The following is a 22,988-nucleotide window of genomic DNA, read 5'->3' as shown; positions in this document are numbered from 1 at the left end:
GAGGCAGACCCAGAGGAAGGCCACCAGGCACCGGCAGGTCTGTGGCTGTGCGAGGTGGTGTTGCTGTGATTTCATGCGGACCTGCCCCAAAGTACAGTGCTCAGAAGAAGGCACGTGCCATCACTTCCCAAAATCGTGAGGAGGTGATTGAGTATTTAACACAGAACACCTCATCTCCCGCAGCCACCAGCGCTACAACAAGCACCACATCCGCTGCATTTGACACTTCGCAGGAGTTATTTGGTGGTGGTGGTGAAATCACTGATTCCCAGCCACTACTGCAACAACAACAAGAAGGCGCAGGTACACCACCTCATACGTCTGAGTTAGGTGGCGATAGTATGGACGTAACGTGTGTGGATGGGGATGATGGTGGACCACCTGAAGTTGGTGCACTTGAGGAGGTGTCTGAGGAAAGCGCAGCTGGCCAGGAGGATTATGATGACGATTATACGGATAGCACATATGTTCCCGGTAGAGGAGATGACCAGGGGGACAGTTCAGAGGAGGAGTCAGAGAGGAGTAGGAGGAGACGACTCCATGATAGAAGCAGAGGGAGCTCGTCCTCAGAAACAGCTGGGGGCAGTGTCCGGTGCCATGTATCGCCAGCTATGGCCAGGGAGCACACATGCCCTTCAACGTCAGCTGCTGCTGATGCCACCGTAGCGCCATCACCCCAGGGGGCCTCAGCGGTTTGGAAATTTTTTCACGTGTGTGTCTCAGATCGGAGCAAAGCCATCTGTTGTCTCTGCCAGCAAAAATTGAGCCGTGGAAAGGCCAACTCTCACGTAGGGACAAGTGCCTTACGAAGGCACCTGGAGAGAAGGCACAAACAGCTATGGCAAGAACACCTGAGTAAAAGCAGCACTCCTCAAAAGACAAGCCAAACTCCTTCTCCTCTTCCTCCTTCAGGTGCATCGTCTTCATCCACTTTCTCCCTTGCACCTTCACAGCCACCCTCCTCCACACCGCCTCTTCCCTTGAGCGGTTCCTTCTCCTCTGCCCACAGCAGTACCCAGCTGTCCGTGAAGGAAGTATTTGAGCGGAAGAAGCAAATGTCTGCCAGTCACCCTCTTGCCCGGCGTCTGACAGCTGGCGTGGCGGAACTATTAGCTCGCCAGCTATTACCATACAAGCTGGTGGAGTCGGAGGCTTTCCGTAAGTTTGTGGCCATTGGTACACCGCAGTGGAAGATACCAGGCCGCAATTATTTTTCTCAAAAGGCCATACCCAAACTGTACCGTGCAGTTGAGAGGCAAGTGGTGTCATCTCTGGCACACAGCATTGGGTCAAGGGTCCACCTGACCACGGATGCCTGGTCTGCCAAGCACGGGCAGGGCCACTACATTACATACACAGCCCATTGGGTCAACCTGGTGACCGATGGCAGCAAGCAGGGAGTACGTGGCTGCGCAGAGGACCGACTTGTCACACCTCCACGGCTTGCAGGCAGGCCTCCAGCCACCTCCTCTCCACCTGCTATCACCGCTTCGCTGTCGTCATCCTCCTCCTCCTTGGCTGGTGCCGCCATCTCCTCCCCAGCTACACAGCCCCAGCACCCCAGGGCCTATGCTGCATGCCAGGTGCGACGGTGTCATGCAGTGTTAGACATGTCTTGCCTGAAAGCGGAGAGTCACACTGGAGCAGCTCTCCTGGCTGCTCTTAACAAACAGGTGGAGCAATGGCTGACCCCGCACAAGCTTGAGATCGGCAACGTGGTGTGTGACAACGGCAGCAATCTCATTGCTGCGTTGAATTTGGGAAAGCTGACACACATACCCTGCATGGCACATGTGCTTAATCTGGTCGTGCAAAGATTTGTGTCCAAGTACCCAGGCTTAGAGGACGTCCTGAAGCAGGCCAGGAAGTTGTGTGGGCATTTCAGGCGCTCTTACAAGGCCATGGTACGCTTTGCAGAGATTCAGCGTAGAAACAACTTGCCGGTGAGACGCCTGATTTGCGATAGCCCGACTCGCTGGAATTCCACCCTGCTGATGTTCTCTCGCCTGCTAGACCAGGAGAAAGCCGTCACCCACTACCTGTATCATTACAGTACAAGGACACAATCTGGGAGGATGGGGATGTTGTGGCCCAACAACTGGACACTGATGCGAAATGCATGCAGGGTCATGGAGCCCTTTGAGGAGGTGACCAAACTGGTGAGTCGTGATGAGGGCACCATCAGCGACTTGATCCCCTACGCCTACTTCCTGGAGCGTGCCGTGCGTAGAGTGGTGGATACAGCTGTGGAGGAGCGTGAACAAGAAGAGTTAGGGCAGCAGGATTCATTGGAGCCATTTACACACGAACCCGATGTTTCCACAACACCGGCGGCAGCACAGAGGGGGGAGGAGGAGGAAGAAGAGGAGTCGTGTGGGGAAGGAGAGGAGTCAGACTCTAATGATGGTGATGATGAGGAAGGTGTTTCTGTGGAGGAGGAAGAGGCGGCGGAAGGAGAACAACCGCGGCAGCCATCACAGGGGGCTTCTGCTGCTCCACGTTCCCGTGGTATTGTTCGTGGCTGGGGGGAGGAAGAGGAGTTGCGTCCCGTCACTGAGGAAGAGCATGAGGAGATGGAGAGTACCTCTGCATCCAGCTTTGTGCAGATGTCCTCTTTCATGTTGTCCAGCCTGTTGAGGGACCCCCGTATCAAAAAACTCAAGACGAATGACCTGTACTGGGTGGCCACGCTACTAGACCCTCGGTACAGGCACAAAGTGGCGGACCTCTTACCAACTCAACAAAAGGCGGAAAGGATGCAGCACTTGCAGAACAAGCTGTCGATGATGCTTTACAATGCGTTTAAGGGTGATGTGGCTGCACAACGCAATCAAGGTACCACTGGCAGTAACCCTCCTCCTCCCAAGTCCACGCAGGCAAGAACAGGACGCTCCAGCGATCTCAGGGTGATGTCGGACATGCGGACGTTCTTTAGTCCAACTCCTCGCCATAGTCCTTCCAGATCCACCCTCCACCAACGCCTGGACAGGCAGGTAGCCGACTACCTGGCCTTGAGTGTGGATGTAGACTCTGCGAAAAGCGACGATGAACCCTTGGACTACTGGTTGCGCAGGCTTGACCTGTGGCCAGAGCTGTCCCAATTTGCCATACAACTCCTCTCTTGCCCTGCCGCAAGCGTCCTGTCAGAAAGGACCTTCAGTGCAGCTGGAGGCATAGTTACTGAGAAGAGAAGTCGCCTAAGTCACGACAGTGTTCAGTACCTGACATTTATCAAAATGAATGAGGAATGGATCACGGAGGGCTACTGCACGACCGAAGACTAAGTCAGTCCACTCCCCACACACAGCATCTCTGCCTGCAGGCCGCTTGACTGCCTTCTCCGCCACTACCAACAGGGTCCAGGACTCTAGGCGGATTCCTGAATTTTTAAGGCCGCTGCTGGCAGCTGCCGCTACACTAATTTTTCTGGTGCGTGTACATGTGCCCATCCCCCTTCGTGATCATTACCTTGCCGCGGTGAAGGGGCTTGCGCATCACAATGAAGCAATGACCGCCGGCTATTTGAGTGTCTCGGGTGGGGGTGGCACACAAAAGATATTAAGGTCGTTGCTTCATTGTGGTCAGACCAAATTTGATCAGCTGGAAAGTCACTGTTCTGTCATTCAGCTACATCAGCCGGGCAAGCATATGGGCCATCTATCATTTTCAAAAAATTTAAAAAAAGGGCAAAAAAACTTGCCCTCCGTAAAACATTCTTGGCAAATGCTTTCGACTTGGTTTGTCTTCCGCTGGCTCAAGGGTCCATCTGACCACAGATGCCTGGTCTGCAAAGCACGGTCAGGGCAGCTACAGCATGGGTCTCAGCAGGCTCCCACTTCGGGCCACAATCCAACCTTCATTCCCCCCGGTGACAATGGCAGACTTGCCCTCCATAACGGATTCCCGTTAAAGGATTTAAAGTTAATTCATTTCAAATACACAGCAGGGCCTCGAAAGTCCGCCTCCTGTATTGTTATTTTTGATCACTACCTCGGGGCGGGCGTGCATGCCTACCTGCTGCCCTCCTTGGATGTGTAGTGGTAGCCGTTTCTCAGGCTCCACACCGGATTCCATCTTTCATTTCCCGGCCATTACCCGGGGTCACAAATGACAGACTTGCCCGCCTCCATATGATTCTCGTAAAAGGAATGTGGTGTCATCTTTGCCCGCCATAACTGGTTCTCGTTAAAGGATTTAAAGTACATTCATTTCAAATACACAGCAGGGCCTCGAAAGTCCGCCTCCTGTATTGTTATTTTTGGTCACTACCTCGGGGCGGGCGTGCATGCCTACCTGCTGCCCTCCTTGGATGTGTGGTGGTAGCCGTTTCTCAGGCTCCACACCGGATTCCATCCCTCATTCCCCGGCCATTACCCGGGGTCACAAATGACAGACTTGCCCGCCTCCATATGATTCTCGTGAAAGGAATGTGGTGTCATCTTTGCCCGCCATAACTGGTTCTCGTTAAAGGATTTAAAGTACATTCATTTCAAATACACAGCAGAGCCTCGAAAGTCCTCCTCCTGTATTGTTATTTTTGGTCACTACCTCGGGGCGGGCAGGCGTGCATGCCTGCCCGCTGCCCTCCTTGGATGTGTAGTGGTAGCCGTTGCTCAGGCTCCACACCGGATTCAAACCTCTCATTCCCCGGCCATTACCCGGGGTCACAATGGCAGACTTGCCCGCCTCCACAGGATTCTCATTGTAGCGGTACTGAACAAGTACACAGCAAGTAGAAAATGTAAATTAAAAACAAAACGTAAGCTTTTTAACAATGCCATGGAAAGTTGAGAAGGAAGTCACACATTACCTGACATCACTGAGTGAGGAAGAGCAATCACGCCATGTTGCGCAGTAGTCCAGCATGGCCATCACTACACAAACAGCTGTTTGCGGTGCGTTACACAGTGAGTTTGGTGTGTCAGTGTGAAGCAGTACTCTAATTACACTCCCTGTTTGATGTATACACATGCAAGATGTTGTAAAGCACTTTATGCCTCCAATTTAGCATTCAATGTGATTTCTGCCCTTAAAACGCTGCTTTGCGTCACATCCAGATTTTTCACCGGGACTTTTGTCATGTATCCCACTCCGCCATGCCCCCCTCCAGGTGTTAGACCCCTTGAAACATCTTTTCCATCACTTTTGTGGCCAGCATAATTTTTCTATTTTTCAAAGTTCGCCTCCCCATTGAAGTCTATTGCGGTTCGCGAATTTTTCCGCGAACCGAACCTTCTGCGGAAGTTCGCGAACCCGGTTCGCGAACCGAAAATCGGAGGTTCGCGACATCTCTATTGCTTAATTACCTAATTTGCTAGATGAAAGCAGTGGGACACATGGTGATACTGCTTACAGGCTTCAATTCAAGACTTCAAAAAGATCATGTGTCCCCTGGATGATGCTGGTGTAACACACACAGCAAAGGACAGCAATTTGAAGTCTGGAAGATTCCAGGGCAAGGGTTGGAAGGATGAAAAGCTAGGTGGCCATGCAACCATTCCTGCTAACCTAAAGCTTACTTGTGTCTTACAACACATTGGCTTAAAGGAGTACTATCAATTGAAACGACTTTTTTTTAATACTCTATATTAGTGTACACATTACCACTAGTGCTAGGGGCACTTTATTTATTCACCCAGGTCTCTCTCTCACTATCCCTGCTTAAAAATTCATTTCTCACACAGCTCATAGTAGTTTGGGTCACCCTGAGCTGCTTGGTTACTATGTCACACAGCTCACAAATATATTTCACTGTGTCACTCACAGCATGCAGCAGACATGAGGAGAAATAGGCTGATCTGAGGTGGTAACAGGTAACTAAATGAGCTGGAATATTGCTGGAATATAACTAGCTATACCAGGAGTCTGTGTTTACACTCAGACTGGCTGCCTGCTTGAGGCGATTCACTCCAGGCTGCATCCACTTTACAAGCTGCTGAGAGGGGCAGACCACTGTCTACAATTAGCATTATTAGTATCTTTATCAGTAAAGAGAAGCAAAGATAATAAACACACATTGCTAGAATCTTTAACCCCTTACCACCATATCAACAAGATTCTTTCAGCAAGGTGATAATTAAACTATAAACTGAGGAGTTGATAGCATCTCCCCTTTGCAGAGACATAGTCTAGCCCTCTGGGAGCTCAGTATTAGATACATTTTGTATCCAACACTGACGCCAAAACTGACGGAGGATTTTACAGCTGAGAGGAACAGCTGTGTGAGGAATCAAATTGCTCCTAGTACTTGCCCTAATGTGTGCTACAACATACAGCATTTAAAAATAAATGCATACATCGATAGTATTCCTTCAAGACTTTACCAAATCCAATGCTCCAATATGGGGAAGCTTCTCTGTTTTTTTTTTTGGTGTGGTGTCACAGTTCACTCATCTCTTCAACTACAAGAAAGGCCCAGGAGTAGTCTTAGCTACCCTAATATCTATATTACGGCAGGGCCCTTATTACCCTTTTTCTTACAGAGCTATGAAAACCGTTTTGCCCATGCGATAAAGCGAGGTGCAAAAATGAAATCATGCCTAGCAGAGGATGGTTTAGATCCATTGACCTCTGGGTTATGGGCCCAGCACACTTCCGTTGCACCACTCTGCTTACGTTTGTATATAACCTTTAAGTTTAAGAAGGGTACATTAGTTGAAATAGTTACACTACAATCTATAGTACAGCAAGGCCCTAATGACACTTTCTCTTACAGGGCTACAGCCACCGATTGGCCCATGTGGTAAAGCAAGGTGTAAAAACCAAAGTACACCTAGCAGAGGATGGTTTCAATCCATCGACCAACAAACAGCGAAGCTTCCCCATATTGGAGCATCAGATTTGGTATAGAGAGAGAGAGAGAGAGAGAGAGAGAGAGAGAGAGAGAGAGAATTTTTCTGCCAGATCATCCTTAGTCCGACTTGAATCGCAGAAAACATAATTACGCGGAAAGCATCCCTAGAAGAAATCCTGTTGTTTTTTCACTTTAAACTTCTTCTAGTGGCTTCCGCCGGAATTACGCATCGTTCCACGGAATTTCTGCTCTAGCTCTATGGAAATTCCGTTCCGATGCGACGTAACGGAATCACCAAATTCCGTCTGGAATCGCGGAAAACGGAATTCCGCGGAACGCGTTGAGCATCCCTAATCTAGAGTCTTGTGACAATATTGCTTGTTTGTTAATCAGGAACTGTTAAATAACTTGTCATCTTCTAAGCACTGACTTATGGTTGTCCTGGCTGTTTTTCTTATCCCATTCCTGATGGTATTCATCTAGTTATGTATGCTAATTACAATCATCCATGGATTGCAGCATTTCCATTTTACACTTCCATAACTGATACTTCTTGTTATTCAATTCAGTCACTACTAAGTTCTGGACTGATAGCCATGTCTGCTCTGCATTTTACTTGTTATCTGTAGATCACAGTACCTTTGGGTGTTCCCTATAGCCTTTTCTGAGCTTCACTGGATCATTGTTGGGTGTTCATCTGAGCAGAGTGTTGCCATCTGTGTCTCCAGGTCTGGGAATCAGGTGACTGGACTGATAACCTGGGTGGTGGGTACACGCAGATAGGCACCCTGTATAACAAGTTACAACTCTTTACTGAAGAAATTGTGCAGAGATAAATCATACACAGCCATCAGGTAATTCAGCTTAACAAGAACAGAGAGGAACACAGAATGAATACAGGAAACACCAATACCTTAAAGATTATCATACCACATTACAAACAGTGACATCTTTTGGTTGTTTTACTATACTGCAGCTTAAGTAATATTGTTTTTAAATGTTGCAGATTTTGCATCATACTTTATCAGCAAAATTGATACCATAACCATATCATACCATATCAAAATGCAACCCCTTTTACCAGTTCAACCACTTACTCCACCTTCCTCCTGTATGCCTGTTTGCTCATCCACTAGAAACTCCCCCGTCTACCTGGCCAGTCTCTTACTCTGACCTCCTCCTCTATAACAGCCTTCACTGCCTTAACTGAACAGTGCCTTCATTCACTAATCTCGAAAGATCACCTAACTACCTGCCCTCTGGACCCTATTCCCTTAACACCACTAATGAAAAAAAACTTTATTGGATCCTAAAGCCCCCTCTAACTACCATCCAATTTCACTTCTTTCCTTTGCTTTCAAACTGCTTGAATAGCTTATCTACTCATACTTTCTGTCTACTAACTCCTTCTTAAAACCCTTCCAGTTTGGCTTCTAATCAGTCCCCACCAAAGTTACAAAATCCAAATGACAATTTTCTGTACTGTACTAATACGCTTTGGCCTTCCCTTTGCCTTTGACAGTGTTTAGCATTCTCTGCTTCTCCAGATATTGTGTATCTAGGGTCTAGCACACTCTTGGATTTGTTCCTACCTGTCTGGGTGTTCTTTCAATGTCTCCTTCTCCAATTCTAACTCCTGTCCATGCCCGCTGTCTGTTGGTGTACCACAAGGCTCCATTCATGGACCTCCTCTCTTCTTCATCTATACCCATGGCCTGGGAGTCTGGGATAATTAATACACTCTTCTGGTTTCCAGTATCACCACTATGCTGATGACACCCAAATCTCAGCTCCTAACCTGTCTGCACTATTATCTTGAGTCTTTGTCTTGACTGTCTATCTGCTGTTTCTGCATTCATGGCGTGCCATTTCCTCAATTTTAACATGAGTAAAATAGAGATTGTGATATTTCGTCCCTCTCTCTCTGCTCCCTCACTTATACTTACCATTAATGTATAAGACACCTCAATAACTTCAACTACTAAAGCTTGCTGTCTGAGGGTAGCTTTGCACTCTGAGCTCCCATTTAACCCCCATATTAACAACCTCTTGCTACTTCCATTCCAAAAATATCTCCAGAATATGCCCCTTCCTTACACTACAAGAGACTACTAAAATCTTTGTAAATGTTCTATTCACTTCCCATCTTCACTACTGCAACACCCTATTGTGGCCTATCAAAAACTAGACTGGCACCTCTCCAGTCCCTTCAGAGCTCTGCTGCTTGTCTCATCCCTCTCTCTTCCCACTCTTCAGATTTAAGATGCTTACAGTTCTCTGTCAATTTCTCTATTGGCTGCCTATTACCCAAAAGACTATCGCAGAAAGCTCTACATAAGCTGTCCCCACCATTATTAATCTCCAGATACCATCCCTCCCTGAGCCTTCACAATTTTCATGAGACCCTCTTGTCATCCAGCTTGGGCGCCTTCCATCACTCTTACATCCAGGACTTCTCATGATGGGATGATCACAGGTATTTTTTTATTTTATTTTTTTTCCGAGTTGATGTAAATGTATGCAAATTCTTATGCAAATATATTCAGCTTGAAAATGGAGCAATCAATTTAAACCTGGGTTTAAATTGATTGGTCTCTTTTCAAACTGCATACATTTGCATACAAATTTGCATAATTTCAGAAAAATTTGCATCTCATTGATCATCCCTAACTTCTGCTTTAGAACTACCACCCACAACCTGTCCGTCATGTTCCAAGACTGGAAATTTTTAAATACACCCTCAAGACACATGTCTTCAGAAAAGCTTATAATTTTTTATAGCTAGAATGTGAGGCTCGCTGCCTTCATTAACCCCTTTGTTTACTCCCCTAGTGTCTCCACCACACTACCCCCTAGATTGAAAGCTCTAAGGGACAGGACCTTCCCCTTGTGTTTTCTGTTTCTGTGTATTTTATAAAATGGACATGTATGTTGTATGTATTTGTACTTTTGTAACTGGATGTCCTGATTGTGCAGTATGTTAAATTGCTCATGCATCTGTGGGCCTGATGCAGAGGACCGCGGTAATATTGCTGTGCACAGACATCGCACAGCCATGTTACCCTTACTAATGGCACTTTGTACCACGAATTACGCTATTAGCACAACTCGCGGTACTTGACTAGGATGACTGTTGCTACGATAATGCACACTATTAACAGTAATCGGGCACACTAGTCAAGTTTCCGGCTCCTTATTATTACATGTTTTAGTACTATGTACAGTACTATGGCGGATGTTGACGCTATATTAACAATACAAATTTTTTTCCTAGTATAGTTCACAAAAAGGTGTCTAGTAAAAACTACATTTTTTGTGGAAATTTCTTGGCAGAATCTGTGGTTTTCATTTTAACTATTTTTGAGTGTTGTGCTCTGGATCAGTACATGTACGCATCTAGTGATTTTGGCATCCGATCACGCAAGAGACAGATCTCTCTCTGATCCAATCTGATTGGAGAGAGATCTGTTGGCTGCCATAAACTGCAGGCCAATTCCTGATCAATTTCAGCATGAAATCTTTCTGGAATTGGCCGTGTGACACCGCCTCACCTCCCCAGGCCGCTGTCCTACTAATATTTTATGTCCTCCCTGGTGACAGTGCAGTTTATATTTTACCTGTACCTCTTTGAGTGTCCTCATTTTACTTCCACATTAGTGCCCCCCCATGTTATAGCACCTGGGACGTGTGTGGTGCCACACACGCACCCAATGTGTTATATGCCGGTAGTCGTGTGGGGCCTGAATGCTGAAATAGGGCTCAGACACTCAGAGCAGACAGAGGATGAGTAAAGTATAGCTGCACAGGCACGGGGGGACATTAAACATTAGTGGAGAGAGCAGCCAGGGGTTTCTGTTGTGTTCGTTAGCAATTATCGCACACCATTAACACCTTGCACCTGGTCAAGCATGTCAGCCTGAGATTTTCCAGCATTTCTGATTGATACATGCAGATGCAACCAATTTTGGCTGAAATTGGTCAAATTGTTGATCGGGCATGCTCTTGGTGGCACCAATTTTCATCAGATTCGATAATAATCATCGATCGGCTGCCAAGTCTACAGATCCATGGCCACCTTAAGTGTTTACCACATTCAAAAACAAAAAGAATTAGTCATCATCTGGAATTGGTCTCAGTATGTCGGAAGCCAGGAAGCAACAAGCTCTCCTTAGGCTCAGAGATCATGATCAGTTCTGTGCCTGCAACTAGATTACTGGCCCTATAACTAACAAATGAGACAAAACGGTTGCTTCACTAAACCACGTTAGCTAATAGTCTCTCAACCACTGATTGGCTCCATATAAGGCCTATTCCTATGGCTCAAGTTCCACTTTATACTTATGCGTGTTTCACAAACACCGAGCAGCTGCAGGGGTTAGCTAACCTGTGGTTTATTAAGTGAAGCAACCAGTTGCTGCATAACTGAATGTTTGTCTTGGAGGTGACTGGCATGAGTGTATGGTGGAATGTGGGGTTTTGAGGGACCTCGGGAACTCTGTGTTTTTAATGATTTTAATTGGGAATTGTTATCATTGGTGAATTTGTCCACAATAAAGTGTTTATGATCTTTAGTGGAACTCTGAGGCCTGAAGAAACTTTTTCTTGTGTATTAGTTACAGCACCTTAAAGAGACACTGAAGCGGGAAAAAAAATATGACATAATGAATTGGTTGTGTAATATGGATAATTACTAGAATTTTAGTAGCAAAGAAAATATTCTAATATTTTTATTTTCAGTTATATAGTGTTTTTTTTTTTTTTATAACATTGCATTATTCTCTAATATTTGCAGTTTAGACACTACTCAGCATTCTAAATGGGTTCAAAAGTTCACTAGCCTGCTCTGTAAAATCTTCCCTGCAGAGGAAAAAAAGATACATTGTCTTTTAAAGCTTATTATCTCAAGTGTCTGTCAGAGTTGTCTGCGACTTTGAAAGTCGTGGAGTTCAATGGCTAATTTGCATAGATAACAGCTGGATTTTCTTAACTCTTCCTTTACTGGGAACAATATTAGACTTGTGTCTCTGCTGCTAATGTTTTTTTTCTTAGCTATACTACACATACAAATCATTATAAAAATTTTTTTCGTTTCAGTGTCTCTTTAAGTGTTTAATCAAGGCCTTTTATTTCAGAAAGTGGTCTTTCAGAGGTAAACAAAGCCTCAGATTGGCTGCTGGGATATAAACAAAAGCAAGAATTGGCCAGAGTCATTGGTTTATCAGAGATGGGCCCAAGACCTCTCTTTTTTATTTTTTATGCTAAGTATTTGTGTAACTGCTAGCTTCAATAAAATTATATAACTCTGAAAATATGCTTTTCAGCACAGATAATAGATTTTGCACAACATTGCTACCAAAGATATGAAACTGCTTACTTGATATGTCCCTTAGGGCTCTTTCACATTAGGCAACATGTGCACGAGCCCAATTTGATGCACACTTTATGACCTACGGCGTGCAGTTGGGAAATTGTGGTGCAACGCTTACGGAAAACCGCTTGTGGTGGACGATGAAAAGATCCCAGATGCGTTACAACATAACGCTCTGGAACGCTTTGTCTAATGTGATAGGTAACATGAAAGTCAATAGACTTTCCTGTTACCCCACTTACTGCATCCTAGGAGCGATCCGTCAAAACGCATGGATCAGCTCCTATTGTGTAAGAGCCCTTACTATGGGTGGGTTAATTATGCTTAATATTTTTTACCATTTGGCTATCAGCCACATCTGCCAATGTGTGACTGGCTTAAGCTGTGTACTCAGACACATAAATAAAGTCTAGGAATACTAGCATGCGGCAATATGCAGCTCAAGCAAGGTTATATGTTTTTACTATATGACAGATTTCATTTCCTTCTAAAATAAGAATCTGGTTAGCATATCAGCAAAGTAATTTCAATGCTATTATTTCCATATCTACCATATGCATAGGGAACGAAGGAAATAATGTTTTGTTCCTATCCATCAGAGAAAGTTTAGGAGGATCTATCAGCATTGCAATAACAGATATCACAGCCCTGCTGCATGATTATAGTTTCATATATTCACTTATTTCATTCCTTGTGCTTACAGATGTAAAAGATCTCTGCTCCAGAATTGAATTAATCATATACTGTCTAAACAAAGTCTGTACAATCAGACATTATCTGGATGTAATGGAAAGGCGAGGGTATTTACATCATTATTGTTCTTTTGTAATTCTGCAGCACAATAGCTGTAGATTGCCATCAATCAATTAATCAAACTTTATTTAAACAACAGCTACTGAGCCAAATGAGCTGCAATCGAAAACCAACTTGGATTAAGATAGAGAGTTCAATGTGCTGCAATAATTTAACCTGATGCTAGTCATCCTTTGTTCCACTCATGCACACAACACTGTGACGTTACAGCAAGGTTCTTTACCCTGAGCAATGAAACAGAACACCACAGTTCAGAGCACTGCCAATTAGAATTAATATAGATTAGTTAGTTCCTGTCCAAGCATGGCTATCTATAATCTAATTGCTCACAAGGAATCTGGAAACAGCATTTCAGAATAAAAGGGCCTTATCCATACAGGCTTAGCACTTGCTATGTGCCACCTACATTGTAATTTGCAGTAGCATACATACATTTATAATATTGCTAATTTAATCTAGATTTGATTTCAATGTTAATCACTTTTCCCCATTTAATATAGTAGCATAGATCCCATTACTACCTCGTTTAGACCCTGTATACACAACCTCTATTTGTGAGCCGGATGCCCTCCCTGTCATTCTTACTTCTGGTGTCAAAATTCCTACAATTTATTTATTAGTATTTCGTCACGGCCTCCAAAAACCAAGCTATGTCTGCCATTTTTTTTAACCTGGTTGTGGCTATCCACTACAACCACAGCAGACTTCAGTGGGAATAGTCTGGATTACCTAGCATGGGTCAAAGTACCGCCTCTTCTTCTAAAGCTACATAAATATGCAAGATTCTGCTGAGGTGGCTGATAATGACCACCTAAGCTGATAATCAGGCGTCTGTACAGTAGCCTCTGACTCCTGACCACCACCCAGCAAGAGATGTGCCAAGTGGATCAACTTGGCTGTGCGATGGGCAATTTTATTATGTACGCTGCTGCTCTGTCGGCCCTTTGCTCCCCCGCATAGCAACACAGCGTGTTGTCAGCTATACAGCTGACTTTGTGTCTGTCAGCATCAGCTCAGTGATGTCACCGAAGGGGTCGGGTCACGATCCTCAGGCGACATCAATCATACGTGTGTATGGGCCTTTAGACACAAAGGCAACTGACAAAATCCTACAAATACTCTGAAGCAATCAACAGATACAAGGGCCCTAGGTATGGATGTTTCAAAATGCTGGTTTCCGATTCCGCGTAAATCCGGTGTTCCAAAAATGCAGATTAACGATTCTATGGATTTCCGTTTCCAAAATCCGATTTCTGAGGAAACTCTTTTTGTTTGTAATTTTGTTAATAAAGTTAGTTAATTATAATTATTCGGAATATTGCACCAATCATAGAATGCAGAATTTTACCATGTTAATCGGAATACCACAGAAACTTTAGGCCAATCACAAGTCTTGTGATTAGTCTAAAATTAACGCAATAATTTGATGTTCACAGAAAAATTCACCTTTCTCTGATTCGTCCGGTGCTTCTGAGTTCTAAAATTGGGCTAAATTTACCCAGTTGTGGTAATGCAGCATTTCTCTGGAAATCCGATTTCCAGGACCAATTTTCCATTACCACTGCGGAAAGCCCATTTCCCATCATAAGTGCCAAAATTTCAATTCCGCGGAATCCGAATTAGCATTCCTAGCTTGGGGAACTGTTTAACCGCTTAAAGCGGTTTAACACCCAGCATTACAACTTTGCTTTAAAAGATTGCTTACAGCTTACAAACTATTATGCCAGATTTTTTTTTAAGCAGAAATTCACTGAATGGGTTAAACATGACATTTTAGTGTTGGATTCAACTAGGAATCTGCATCCGTTCTTATCTTTTAGTTACAAATGTATCTTTATTTGTTATACAAATAGACCTTTGAAAAGCCTGCCGGGGAAGCCCTCTTTGTTCTCTCAAAGCAGTGTTTGTTTGTTACATTGTAGATAGATACATTTGTAACTAAACAAGCAAGCACGGAGGAGGATTTCTAGCTAAATGCAGCACTAAAATGTCATGTTTAATCCATTCAGTGAACTTCTGCTAAAAAAAAAATCTGGCATAATAGTTTATAAGCTGTAAGCAATCTTTTAAAGCAAAGTTGAAATGCTGGGTGTTAGACCACTTTAAGTACCAGCGGTCTCTGCCCCCTTAAGGACCAGAAACTGCTGGTACAAGAAACGGCATAATCCCAACAAATTGCCGCATGTGTACCCACCGCAATCACCATCACCGCCGCACTTCGGGAACCTGGGCCACCCACTCTGCCGTCTCTATGATGGCAGAGTTCCTGTGAGCCGGTCAGGAGCCACTTTCATTGACTCCTGACCATGCCTATCAATGTAAGCCAATGTGAGCAGCTTATGTTGATAGACAGGGTCAGAAGCCAATGAAATCGGCTCCTGACCCACTCGGGGCTCCTGACCTGCTCACAGGGCTCTGCCGTTATAGAGACGGCAGAGCGAGTGAACTGCGGCGGGGAGAAAGCGGCAAGATCATTGGGCGCGACTGAATTGGAGAGATAAATGCACCGTGTATGTATTTAGATAATTTATGTAACGCTTGTGGAACTTTCTCCGTGATCAGTGCACAATGCGTGCGCTGACACGGTGGAAATCCTCCACAAGCGTGTAATTGCAGGCACCCAGCAAAAGGTGCTACGCACCTGTAGAGGGAAATTCCTGTCGGCAGATGGTGCTGGGGAGTGCAGAGGAACCAATCCTCTGTACCTCCACAAATGCCAGACAGGAATTGTACGAAGCGCAGAACGCAATCGCAGGAGAGGCGATTGCGAATCAGAACGAGCAAAGAGACAGGTTGTATGTGTGTGCGCCAATCCAGTCGCCACCCCGCGACCGCGCACACACAACAGCAGATATGAAATAGGAACGCGATCGCGAGAGTTGCGATCGCCAGATGTGACACAAGGCAGATCAGAATAGAATACGAGGGTAGCAAAGGCACAGCAAATAATACAATGAGAAGATGCGGAAAATAACAAACGCTAGCTAACCGCGAACACCGCACTCATTCGCAACAGTGCACGCGGTTATGCGCGGTCTCGACATGATAAGCACAATAGAGACAAGCACGCCTAACTAACCATCGACAGACAAACATGAAACAGGGGACGCGAACGTTTGCTTAAAGGTTACCTCACTGAGCCTCCAGCAAGCGGTCGTAGCAGACAAGACAGACACACGAAAACAGGGACAAGCGAGAGATAGGATCCACAGCACTAGCGAAAAGTGGCTAGCGCAATCCAGGTACAGAGTAGCAGAACAGAAGGATCCACAGCACTAGCGAAAAGTGGCTAGCGCAATCCCAGGAGACAGAACAGAAGGATCCACAGCGCTAGCAAAAAGTGGCTAGCGCGATCCCAGGAGACAGAACAGAAGGATCCACAGCGCTAGCGAAAAGTGGCTAGCGCGATCCAGAGAGGCAGAACAGAAGAGATAGCTGGTAGCAACCGCTGCACCAGCTATGCTCCAAGAACAGAGATCAGAACGACTTCCTATCGACCACCGCTGGGACAGGACAATCGCAACAGACAAACAAAACAGATAAACAATCCTAACTGCACTAGGGAAATCTGCCTAGCACAGTTTTCCAGGAATTACTCTAAGCTGATCTTCAAACAGAGAGTAAGGCTGACACCCCACCAGGAGTGTTACATAGGACGAAATCCTTATGAACAGCAAAGCATTGTGGGACACACATAGTACTTATAGTACATGCCTCCAATGAATGTGGCCAGGCAATTTGCATGACAACATATGCAAATTCCTCAGCAAGCACAAGCTGCAAAACTGACAGAAGCTCTTCTTTCCAGAGTCCTGCAGCATGCAAACCTACACAATGGTCAAAAAGCTGCCTGCCTGCACAGGCAGCTGAGCAAATCATCACAGTACCCCCCCCCCCCCCCCTCCAGGGTCGAATTCCAGACGACCCTCAAAAGTGCTATTAGCAACAGACTCAAACTGAAGACTCATGAAGGTCGGGACAGCCCGACAAAGTCCAATTCCAGAGTCAGTCCACCCGAAACCGACCTCATCGGAAACAGAAGCCACCGAAACATGCCCATCAGCACTACAAGTCTCAGCGTAACACCCATCAGGACTGTGGATACCAGAGAAGAAGCCACCGAAACCCTCCAGACAATACCCACCACCTTCCAAGGAGCGTCCGAAAATACCGAATCTGCCACAAAACCTGTTCGAAGTGTCCCTTACAACACAAAAGCCACCGTTGATCTTATCCAGGGTACCAAGCAAAATTTCTCCCGGAATCTCCCAGAACCTTTTGAAGCTCCACAGAGATCCCAAGAGGGCAGAACAATCACCAGGCTCACATGGAGAACTATCAAGAACCCCTATGGAACCAATGACAATTCCAGACTCAGAATTACGAGGACACCCATCAAGATCAAGACTTTCAGGGACCACTTCTGGGCATGCAAGCAGGCAGGCTAAATCAGAACATGTCTCCACCGAGGAAGCATCTGAGTATGCTGGTAACTGAGGCACACTTGGGCTTTCTGGGTCACAGAGCACATTGGGGTACACCAGCACAGGAGAAACCTCAGGACATGTTGGGGAACTGCCAACCTCAGAGTCTGAAACGAGGAAACCAAAACCAGGACCGGGCAGAAAATCATCACGAGCAATGGTCTCAAGCACTGGACTTTCAAAAGAAGACTCGGATTCAAATTCGGAAATTTCTGTGACTGCAATATCATCATTGACTACACATGACCGAAGCTTCACCAGAGCTGAAAAGGTAGCCAGCAAGGCAGCAATGCCTACGGAAGAGGGTAACACCTCAGAAGGACGTGGGGGGCAGGAGACATCTCCTACAAGTTCTGCACCCTTTGGGAGGAACTCGGAGACCTCCAGAACATCAAACAAGACCTCAGGAACATCATTTTTCAAGTTTTCTAAGAAGGATTCTGTACTATCCATGTTACAGGGCAAAACTGGAACTTTATTTTGTGAACAGGGCAGATGTCCCAGGGAAAGTTCCACCATAAACTGAGACTGGATCTCATCATCATGAGCGGAATGTACAGGAATATTCACTGAACCACACACTGACTCCCTAACTTTAATCTCGCTGCACCCAGAATTCTGCATAGCAGTCAAACTAGCTTGCAACTCCAAAACTGCAGAAAAACAGGTGAGTATAGTGGCAATAACCAGACGAGCCTCTAGGGACACTGCATGGGATTCTAAGCAAGGCCACATTGACTCATCCAGAGTACAGGGTGCAGAATCAGCACTTCCCTCAGAGCAAGAAAGGGACTCACAAATGTCAGTGTGATTGAACATCATATTGTTATTCATGGTACAGGGCAGGCTCAGAGAAACTCTCTCTGGACCCAGCAACAATGTTTCAGAGTCAGATTCGCAATACCGAAGCGCTGTCTCACTCTTAGATTCGGCCAACAATGTCAAATCCAAGGAGCCAGGACGCAAAACCTGTGAATCAAAAATCACTTTAGGTTGTGAAACTGACGCTTCCATAGCGCAAACCTCCGCGATCTGCGGAGCAGACTGCAAGGCATCTAGGACCGAAACGCTGAAGCAAATGTCCCCAGGCAACGGGTCCTTACAGGTGAGAACAGGGCGAGACAGAGACTCATCTGCAGAAGAAATAGCGACATCAACAGGATAAACTTTATTAGGCACACTAATTTCACTTTTGACGCTGCACAGTCGAGAAACTTTCCCCATAGCAGGGTCACAGATGGAAGATCTCAAAGATCTGTTTCTAAATGACAAAGGATCCCACACATCCTTGAGGAAACCGGCAGACTCATGCCGATCACAATCTGCAGGAACATCCGAGAAACAGGCATCAGATCGCACAGATTCAAACTGCACACTGTCAGGAGAGAATCCTTCAGGATTCGCACAGTAATCAACCACAGCAGCATACTCATTCATTTCAGATTGCACAAAGTCAAGACTCTCATGCTTTACCCCAGAAAGACAGGAACAATCATCCGACAACAATGTCTCTTTATTGGAATCAATTGGTTGATGTGTGTGCAACTCATCCAAAATCGTTTGCCATACATAGATCACCAGATCCACATCATCCTTGTCACACTCATCGGAATCAATCAGAAGGTACACAGAATCGAGACAAGCATTCAAGACATCTTCGCTTTTTGCGATGTAAAAATCGCAAAAGGCTTTCCAATCAAAATCGAATTCCTCCAGCAAGGCCCCAACATCCCAGGAAGCAAATGGGGGTTCAAACAGGCCAGTATCCAGATAATCTCCATAGGGGTGTAGTTCAGGAACAAGAAAAGATTTTTTAACTGCTTTAATGTAGTGTGCGATTCTACCTATAGCAGGATCCACATAAGCTTTGGATTGGGGCAAAAAACCTGGAAACTGATCAGCAGATGCATTATAAACATCATTATCATACTGCATGGTTTTGCCCATTTCAGACTTGACAGAAATAACCTCTTTATTTGTGGTTGCTATGGGCAATGGATCTTTCCGCTGGGAAGCCTTCCTAGATCTTTTACGTTTAGACTTAGAGGCTTTGGATGGCTGCTTTATGGATGAAAGAGTAGATGGAACAGCTGATTGAGCTGCTGACAACAACTCATTAAGGGGGAATGGTAATTGAGGTAATCTCAGCCAATTGTGAATTAAAAAGGCCAATAATTCCAGGGGTCTTTGACTCAGGGTGGTATGATCTAACACATCATAAGCCCACATTGACATTTCGCCCCCCAACAGAATGTAGACCATTTGGGGGGCCCAGGTAGACACTGGGGTGCATTGGAATTCAGGGTTCGCTAACAGTTTCATACACTCAGACAAAAATTCGTCTGCTGATTCAGGTTCAAGTTTTTTAAATCTCTTAAAGGTACAAGAGCCATATTCGACAAAATCGTACAAATCGGAAATTCCGTCTACACTGGGGTTTTGGGTTGGGCTGTTCATACTGTAACGCTTGTGGAACTTTCTCCGTGATCAGAGCACAATGCGTGCGCTGACACGGCGGAAATCCTCCACAAGCGTGTAATTGCAGGCACCCAGCAAAAGGTGCTACGCACCTGTAGAGGGAAATTCCTGTCGGCAGATGGCGCTGGGGAGTGCAGAGGAACCAATCTTCTGTACCTCCACAAATGCCAGACAGGAATTGTACGAAGCGCAGAATGCAATCGCAAGAGAGGCGATTGCGAATGAGAACGAGCAAAGGGACAGGTTGTATGTGTGTGCGCCAATCCAGTCGCCACCCCGCGACCGCGCACACACAACAGCAGATATGAAATAGGAACGCGATCGCGAGAGGTGCGATCGCCAGACATGACACAAGGCAGATCAGAATAGAATACGAGGGTAGCAAAGGCACAGCAAATAATACAATGAGAAGATGCGGAAAATAACAAACGCTAGCTAACCGCGAACACCGCACTCAGTTGCAACAGTGCACGCGGTTATGCGCGGTCTCCACGTGATAAGCACAATAGAGACAAGCACGCCTAACTAACCATCGACAGACAAACATGAAACAGGGGACGCGAACGCTTGCTTAACGGTTACCTCACCGAGTCTCCAGCAAGCGGTCGTAGCAGACAAGACAGACACACGAAAACAGGGACAAGCGAGAGATAGAAGTGGCTAGCGCGATCCAGGTACAGAGTAGCAGAACAGAAGGATCCACAGCACTAGCGAAAAGTGGCTAGCGCGATCCCAGGAGACAGAACAGAAGGATCCACAGCGCTAGCGAAAAGTGGCTAGCGCAATCCCAGGAGACAGAACAGAAGGATCCACAGCGCTAGCGAAAAGTGGCTAACGCGATCCCAGGAGACAGAACAGAAGGATCCACAGCGCTAGCGAAAAGTGGCTAGCGTGATCCAGAGAGGCAGAACAGAAGAGATAGCTGGTAGCAACCGCTGCACCAGCTATGCTCCAAGAACAGAGATCAGAACGACTTCCTATCGACCACCGCTGGGACAGGACAATCGCAACAGACAAACAAAACAGATAAACAATCCTAACTGCACAAGGGAAATCTGCCTAGCACAGTTTCCAGGAATTACTCTAAGCTGATCTTCAAACAGAGAGTAAGGCTGACACCCCACCAGGAGTGTTACATAGGACGAAATCCTTATGAACAGCAAAGCATTGTGGGACACACATAGTACTTATAGTACACGCCTCCAATGAATGTGGCCAGGCAATTTGCATGACAAAATATGCAAATTCCTCAGCAAGCACAAGCTGCAAAACTGACAGAAGCTCTTCTTTCCAGAGTCCTGCAGCATGCAAACCTACACAATGGTCAAAAAGCTGCCTGCCTGTACAGGCAGCTGAGCAAATCATCACAGTTTAGCCTAATTCCTCCCATCTGTGACTAATCACCACTGTAATTTGATCTCTCAGCTGTGTAAGCTCAGGAATCTTCTATGCCACGGCAGAGCAGCTAATTTGTAAACACAGGATGTTAACAATATGTCTGCTGCCATGAAAACAGGAAGTAGACATACTTCATATTTATTGCTGGATACAAATAAATGTTTTTCTTTAAAGGTTATTATGCTGTTGTGTATATTTTGGAGCAGAGAGGAAGTTCTGAGGTCAGGTCCGCTTTAACTGACCACGATCTGGACATTGGCACAGAGCACAATGGCTTTCAAGCAATGAAGGGTATTTGGAGAGTGTCAAAGGGGACCTTGAAACTTGTTAACACATTCATTTAGTGGGGCATTAAAGAGAATCTGAACTGAAAATAAAAAGTCAAAATAACCATACACAGGCCATACTTACCTCCCATGTAGTCTACTCCTCAATCTCTTTCTCCTCTCCCGCGTCTCATTTGTCCACTGTGATCAATGGAGTTCTCTGTTCTCCACTTTAAAAATGACCATTAGGCCCCCTAACAGCTTCCTGGTCAGCACACTGTTAAACTGTAACATCACCCACTTGAGCCATAGGGAAACATGGACATTACCTTGCACATTCAGTTGTAACTGACAGCTGCTGATATATAACTGACAGCAACTGGGATATTTCAGTTCTGACAAAATATTGTCAGAACTAGAAGGGATCACTGTAAGAAGAAAATGGTGAGCTTCTGAGAGGAACTGAAGGTGAGGTTAGTATGTAATATTCATTTGCAGCTACGTCATGTGTTTTTTTAAAATAATTTTACTCGCTTCAGGTTCCCTTTAAGCTTCTCCTGTCAACTACATTTCACATTCAGGATAAAGCAATACTGCAGTTCCATAAAAATGTTTTGGGCCTACTTATTTGTAGTCAGTGGCTTTTGTTCGGTCGTTCTTAGATAGCAGACCAGATATCAGTCTATCATCAGATATCGGTTATCAAGAGTATTTGGGCAAGGCTACAACACTTGAAGGTGAATATTCCAGCTTATATCATTAATTAATATTTATATAAGTTCCTATCACTAATTTTACATCTTGAGAATGTAAATTAAAAGACATCCCAGCACACATACTGCCATAAACGGTATGTCTTATGATACTGTCTGTGTTATCAAATTCAAAGATGGAGTCTGCGAATAAAATAATAACAGTAGCAGTCTGCATTTATTTTACCTTCTTGTCAAGTTAAAGCATAACTTTAAAATTGATGGATCCTTAAATGCCGGCTTTTAAAGGTCTTATCAACAGGGAGATGTGCTGAAACTAGGAAGCTGAATGACAAGCAGAACATTTCCATATGTACACTCGCACATTTCAACAGATGCCTTCACACCTATTGTGTTCCATTCCATGTTAGTTCCTCTGCCTCTACTCAGTGATAACCTGTTATTATGCATGCTGCCTGGGCCACCTGGGCTTCTCTTTCTCCAGCCGCCTTACCGCTCTTTTGACTTGTGCACCAAGGAAGATATGAAGGATACAGAATGTTGAGCGTAATACTTTCAAGCCAAGGTTGTGATTATATTTTTAGGTCTCCCTGCTGGATGGAAACGTATGAAAGACATGTAGATTTTTTTTTTTTACTTTGCTCGGTTTTCTAGGTACTAACAAAACACTTGTAT

This window comes from Hyperolius riggenbachi, chromosome 3 (assembly GCF_040937935.1).
Source record: "Hyperolius riggenbachi isolate aHypRig1 chromosome 3, aHypRig1.pri, whole genome shotgun sequence".
Classification (NCBI taxonomy): Eukaryota; Metazoa; Chordata; class Amphibia; order Anura; family Hyperoliidae; genus Hyperolius; species Hyperolius riggenbachi.
The sequence above is the reverse complement of the archived record's forward strand: the minus strand, read 5'-3'. Positions refer to the sequence as shown.